Here is a 7,008-nt window from a genome sequence, read left to right on the forward strand (position 1 = left end):
CCAACATTCCCAATGAGAGAATGGATGAAAATAAAGCATGGCAGTTTGTCTGGGGTCCCAGGCCACCAAATCACTGAATCCACGTGGCTGGATGAAAGGAGAGACACTGGGAAATGCAAGCTCGTATTTATAAATAATTCCATCCAAAGTCTAACTTTGCCCTGCTGAGCATTTGACTGTTTGTTAGTACAGACATATTGGCGCTGTGATGAAAAACTCAGTGTTTGTCTGGTTCTCTCACCGCTGTTAGACTGCTCAGATCAAAGGATCTGCTGTGTGATCAGCCATCACAAACATACATTTATATCATGAGAGTTATTGGGATACATTGTCTCAATGATGAGGGTCTGTACAACTTTTCATATCAATCCAGTAGTTGTTGACATACTATTTCTGTTTGAACCAAAGTTAGTATCTCACTATCATGGCTAAAAATGGTTAAAAACACATATTTCTCCCTGAGTAGAAAAATACAGAATCTATGAACATGCAAGAGAAGTAACAACACTTTTTTTCAGTCAGTCATTTGACACAGTCTGTGTGCTACCTCTGATTAGAAATCAAGACCACCATGAGGGTGCAACGAGAGGTCCAACTTTTAGGTTTTAAGTAGCCTAATTACAGCATGTTTGTTTATTGGCAGGGCTTGCAGGCTGGGCTTTACTGGAATCAAAAGTTGTTAAACCACTGCGTGGAGCTTTGCAACTGTAATGATTCATTATCTGGGTGGTAAAAGAATTGTGAGGGGGTAATTTGGGAAGGTTTGAGACCACAGCAACAAAATATAAGTGTGCTATTGGTCTCAGAGCCCTAGCCTCCATTCAATAAATCTCACAAGGATTCCCTCAAATGTCAGAAATAGTTCCCAGTCAAGCTGTTTTAATCAACGGTGTAGTTTAGAAACAAATGGGGCCTAATCAAAAAGGCAGACTTGTGGCCCTGGTGGGAAGATCGGTTTCCCCTCTGCAGCCTTTGCACATCTCCATCTGGAGTATTTTATAACCTCTGTCTGAACATTTGAATTGTTGCACCCACATAAATAATTATTTTACATTCACATAGCATCACATACTAAGTCATAAAAGTACAGAAGAGTGTCTCAGTAGAGTAACAAGAAAAGAACATTGCAAATGTAATTATAATATAGCCTGAGATGGAACCATGGCATGATTTTTTGGCATGTTAATGTAACAAACATGCAGTGGTGTGACACGCCCTGCTGCGTCCACTGACTGAAGTTGTGTTACACAAATACAGAGAGCATGCATGAAGACAGAATCAGACACAGAGAGCACACACAAATAACCGCAAGTATTCCTGTCAGCTGCCGCTGTGTGCAAAACATGGACCAGGAGGCTGTGTGACATTGAAATAAGATCACATGTTCACATAAAAACACTTTACCAATACAAATACTCTTAACTGTTAACATAATACTGTTCAACTTGCTCCAAAGGGCATCTGTGTATTTCTATAGTAAACAGACATGTACCACAATGTTCTTATTCGGAAAGCCACTCTGTTATTAGTATGACAGCGTACAGAATACAGTAATTTACAGTAACAACTCGTAGAATGTACTGTACTGTATTGTAAAAAGGGTAGGTACAATAAGTTACAGTGTCAGCCTACACCTGTTTCAGACTACAGAAATCCTTATGTTGATGATGTTGTATTGTTTACTATGGTATTTGAGTAAGTGCCTGTCTTTGATTTTTTTTTTTACCTATATATAGTTTCTGGCCTTATTATCGCCATTATTGATTGCAGACCACAATAAATTTTAAGTTTCGCTGGGTAGTTTTATAACATGTATGGATGCTGACAAGAGTCCACAGCCTTGCTAGAGCCTTTGCTAATGTCAACGTGCAACATGCTCACAATGATAATGCTAACATGCAGATGTTTAGCAGTTACAATGTTTACCATGTACACTATATATGTTGAGCAAGTCATCATACTAATGTTTGTCTATCAGCACTTAATAAACAGTGCCACTATTTGGCAGGCAGTATAAAGACAACTGGATACAGTGTTGGATGTGGGGCCCGTTAATTCCTCTGAAAGTTTTTCAGCAGCACAAAAAGCCAACAGAAGTTGATTTCTGTGGTAAAACAAAATTAGCCAGATGTTCTTCATCGAAGGGCCCATAGAGCAAGGTGGCTGAGCAGTTAATTTCCACTGGCCAAGTGGATAGACTTTCAAAATGTTATAGGAACAAATTAATAAAATTACAATAGAGAAAAAAGCCATTTCACAGGGGTTGTACCCTCACAGAAAGGTTTCCACTGATTTAGAGATGTCTCTTTCACAATGTAATTCTGGAAAAGTCTTTTTGGGCTCAATGGCATCATATGAGGGACACAGAAGTTTGACTTCAAAAAAATTGACTTCAAAGCCTACACTTTTTCTGGGAGCCTCACTGAAGTCACTTTTACAGTCACCAAACCGTACAACTACAACTTCCAGGTCCATCACATGATGCCATTTGACCCTAAAATACCTTTTCCCATCGACTCAGATTGGGAAAGACACTTCTGTATATTACAGGATCCTTTTTAACATCACAACCATGACAAAATGACTCCTTTCACTATCAAGGATTTGATCCATTTAATCCGATAACAATGTGAAAATGTAGCAAGCCTCACAATCAAATAATCTTTATCCCCATTCAAGTTAGCTGAGCACAAAACCAGAAGTTAACCACTCGCCCAGCAAAGCCTTTTGTGGGTTATTTTATACTCCAGAAGTTTAACCTCTTTGGCTCTGTAAACATCGACCATTTTCTTAGGAATGAACAGAAGCCCGCCTTCAACGCTGTATTCAGTTCTCATTATACATCCATAGCATGGATGCTAACAAGAGTCTTCAGCTTCGTAGCGCCTCTGCTAACCTAATGCTCACAATGACAATGCTAACATGCTAGTGTTTAGCAGGTCTAATGCTAACCATGTACACCATATAAGTTTAGCTTTTCAGAATTCAAATATTTGCTCATCAGCATTAAACTAGATATACTGCCATGCAGTTGTATACCTCCATGCACCAAGCAAATTTCATTTACATTTTACATCTATGTCTGTGAAATCATGGACGCTTAACACACATCGTCCAACCAGCAGCAAACAAGATTTATACAATCAGCACAGTGTCAAGGTGGACACCCAAGGTTCTTGAGTTATGGTCAAAAACATGTTGTATGAGGTCGCCATGACCTTGATCTTTGACTTTCGACCACCAGATTCAAATCATTTCGTTTTTGAGTACAAGTGGACATTTTTGTCAAATTTGAGGAAACTCCGTCAGGGCCATCTCACAAAAATGAGACGAATGCAACGTCACTGAGACCTCGAGCTGTGAACACCAAACTTTGACTAGTTCATCACTGAGTCCAAGTGAATGTTTGTTTCAGATTTGAAGAAATTATTCCTCCAAGGTGTTCTTGAGATATTAATTACACAAGAATGTGCTGGACGGACGGACAAACTGAAAACATACTGCCTCCGGCCTTGGCTATTGCCAGTGCAGAGGCATAATAAAACAGTGCAGCTATTGTCAGAATAATCATGTCATTTTGATGTCAGTAGCATAGCTAAAATGTTGGCTTTTTTGACCCACATTTTGGTCAAGCTGTATTTGAATATCACTCATAGCCCTGATTATTCCCCCGCTAAGACATTATTTGAAGTGCCACTTAGTTTATACAACTTGAGTGCCTATTTAAGACCATTTATTGGCTTTTTTTTACTATTGTCTTTTATGTGAAAATGTAGGTGTTATTTAAGTGGTGTTTGGAGTGTTTGTACATTCGCAGCACTGATACGGCTCTGGTTGCCTGCTCAAAACTATCAGAAGAACCAACTGACTGTAAAGGGTGTGGATTTCATGGGAACACTGTAACAATGCTGAGAAATACACTCTCCGCTGTGTGTATCAAAATTTTCTGATATGATTAACCGTACCTTTCAGGATAAAAAATGCTCCCAAATTCCATTCTGGAAAGGTCCATTTTGGAAGTGGGAGGGGTACAGCAGGGATTTCATCGTTATAGCTTATGAGTGTAAAGGCTCTGCCTTGTGTTGCACAATATTAGTCAGTGCCTCAGTGCTCTCAGTCAAAACAACTGGTGTCAGACCTACATGGTTTACATGCCAATTCTTGGGCACGGCTGCCAGCACAGCGAGGGGGAGGCAGGACAGTAGAGAGGGAGCTTAAGGCCAGTTTTGCCAAGTGCTTGCAGATTAATGTGAGTTCTTACAGCTATTTAACCTCCAGAGCTGTGTGATGACCCAGACTGTGACCGGGCCTCTGAGCAGGGATAGGTGACCCAGCTGACCCCAGTCGTAAACCATAGGCACAGCTGAACTGAAGTACTGGATGACAGTGTATTTAGACATCAGTTTGAGAAAATTACAAGAAAGAAAAGATGATATCTGATGATGTTCTCTATTCTTTTTGTCAATAAATCCTGTGAAAACACCTAAACCAATGCTGAATTGATTCTGCAAGTATCTTCTGTATATCCAAAGCCTGATACAGCTTATTTCCCTCCTTCATTATTTATTAAAACTATTGTAAACTCATCGTTGAGTTAAGTTTTAGCCTCATAGCACGCAGAATAGCTCTTATGAAGTGGAAACTAAACTAAAATAACTAAACAATGGTCTCCACTTATTGATCATGTAAAGGACTGATTCTTTGATACGCTATGCCATGTCACTGGTGATCTCTTCTTGTGTAGGCATTGCCACTATAATTAATACGAATATACATAAGCATTTGTTTTTAGGCTTATCTTGCTTTTTCCGCCCTTGTATTTGTTACAGATTAAAATACGAGACTATAATATAAATATTTAATCTGCATATCTGTGAAATCAGAAATCTCAGGTGATAGACTGTACCATTATAACACAAATTCAGAGAATAAGTCTATTTCCTAGACAGTGGGAGGGTACACACTGACATAGATTTGTCAGGACCGTTTAGCCTTCAAAGTTTGCATAAACCACAATAAAACAGGGAAAATCTGCTTTCAGTTTTCAATCACATCCAAATGGAGCAGACTGCAGGAAAATCTCAAGACACACTCACACATTCCACTTGCATTTAAAGCCATAATTTTAGCAAACACAGCAGTTGAAAGAGCTTGTTTTTATGATGACTTTGCATGCATGTTTTATTTGACCGAAGCTGCTTTTATTTGAGTTATGTTCTTCTGGTTTTTAATGTGTTTATTTTCTTGTATTGTGCATATTTTCAGTAAATGACCTTGTACATAAAAAGAAGCCTCCCACAATATAAATAAAGACGAGTGAACTCAGATGTCAAAGGTTGGTTGACTGACTATCCACTCTCCTACGTAGACACTAGTTAGATACTCCTGTGCTGCTGTTGTTCGGCCACTTGTCTTACCCCTCTCAAAAGCTCTAAAGCTCCTTTTTTCTCACATGTTGACTACTTATTTAACTACTTGAGATTTTGTTAGGCCAACAAATAGGTCTCCTTTTCCCTCTCTGATGTCCTTTGAGCATTTTATTGCCATTTGGCCAGCCGCGCTGGAACCACAGAGGGAGTGGAGCATGATGGAAACTCCATATAAAAAGAAAATAAACCAAACTCACTTTAACAGCAAGATTGTGAGAGAGGACAGCAGCCGAGGATGAGAGATGCAAAGGATAACATGTTTGACACCAAGGGGAGGCGGTGAACATACGTTTTGAGTCTTTATGGCGGAAAAAACTACTCACCATTTCATTTTTCACCCTCTGTGATAACAAGACCGTTAACTCCTCTCCCCTTTGCCTCTTTATCCTCTCTATTTCTTTTGCAACAGTGCGCTTCCTCCTCGCTCCGTGTGTGGTCTGCTTGATGAGCTGCAGTGTGGCTTCAAGTTAACTAATGCTAGTGTTGCAGGTAGAGGTCATTTTGTGTTTGGCCACTGTGGTGAAAGGAAATAGTAGAAACTCCTTCCAGATTTTACACTCTAACGCCATACTGAATATCTGGCTCTTTAGCTGCTAAATGCTCCACTTTGTTCTCAAGCTATGTAGTCTCTAAAGGTGTCTGTTGTTTGCTGCTTAGCAGGTAGTGTGCAGTGGGTTTTTAGAGCTTTTTCTCAGACAACAGCTACCTACTGGGAGTGAAGCATACAGTAACATTGTGGCTAGACAGCTAAACAATAAGCTGAAACTCAGTGTAAAGCTCCAAAAGGTAAGAGGAGCTGTCATTTTAAATGTTAATTCTCTATAGGTTTATACAAAAGATCCCCTTTCACATTGTCTCATTATTTCACAATGTTATTTGTTATATTGTTATTATGAAAATATTAATCACAGACGCTTTAAAGGAGCTTTATGCAACATTACGACATTAAGAAAGAGCAAACGGCTATTTGCTATGTAAAGTTATAGTTGAGTAATGGCGTCCTGAACAGAGAATGATGTCAGTTTTCCTCTGTGTGTGTTCTAATTAGCGTCTCTGTCCAAAAATGCTCTGTCCGGCCACGGGTGCATGTTAGTCCCCAAAGACTTACATTGTGACAGAGATGCTTGTAAATCGGTGGATATATTTTTTGAGCATCACAACGTCCAGTGAAATGGGATGCTACTGGTATTTGATCCATTCGGTCCAATAAAGTTTTGAAAGAGTTACACGAACAAATAATTTTTATCATCATTCAAGTGAGCAGAGTGCTAAACCAGAACTTCGACTCTGCCACCGTTAGTTTCTAGTTTGCTTGCTCTGCGTCCCACAATGTAGAAGATACTGTAGAAATCGAGTTTTTTTCACTTTGTGTGCCACTGAGCAACTTTCATAGGAGTGACTTGGGCCAGACCTCCAATGCTGTTTCCAGTTCGCTGCATACAGCTTCTTTAACCTTGTTCGGTCTAACACTGGGCCAAAATAATCATATATTTGTTTAGCAGTGATATAAAAAATAACAATGTCCCATTGCTGTTTTGTAAAGTGAACACAGTATTGTGTCTGTGTTAGACTGAGTCAA

This window comes from Plectropomus leopardus, chromosome 14 (genome assembly GCF_008729295.1).
Source record: "Plectropomus leopardus isolate mb chromosome 14, YSFRI_Pleo_2.0, whole genome shotgun sequence".
Classification (NCBI taxonomy): domain Eukaryota; kingdom Metazoa; phylum Chordata; class Actinopteri; order Perciformes; family Serranidae; genus Plectropomus; species Plectropomus leopardus.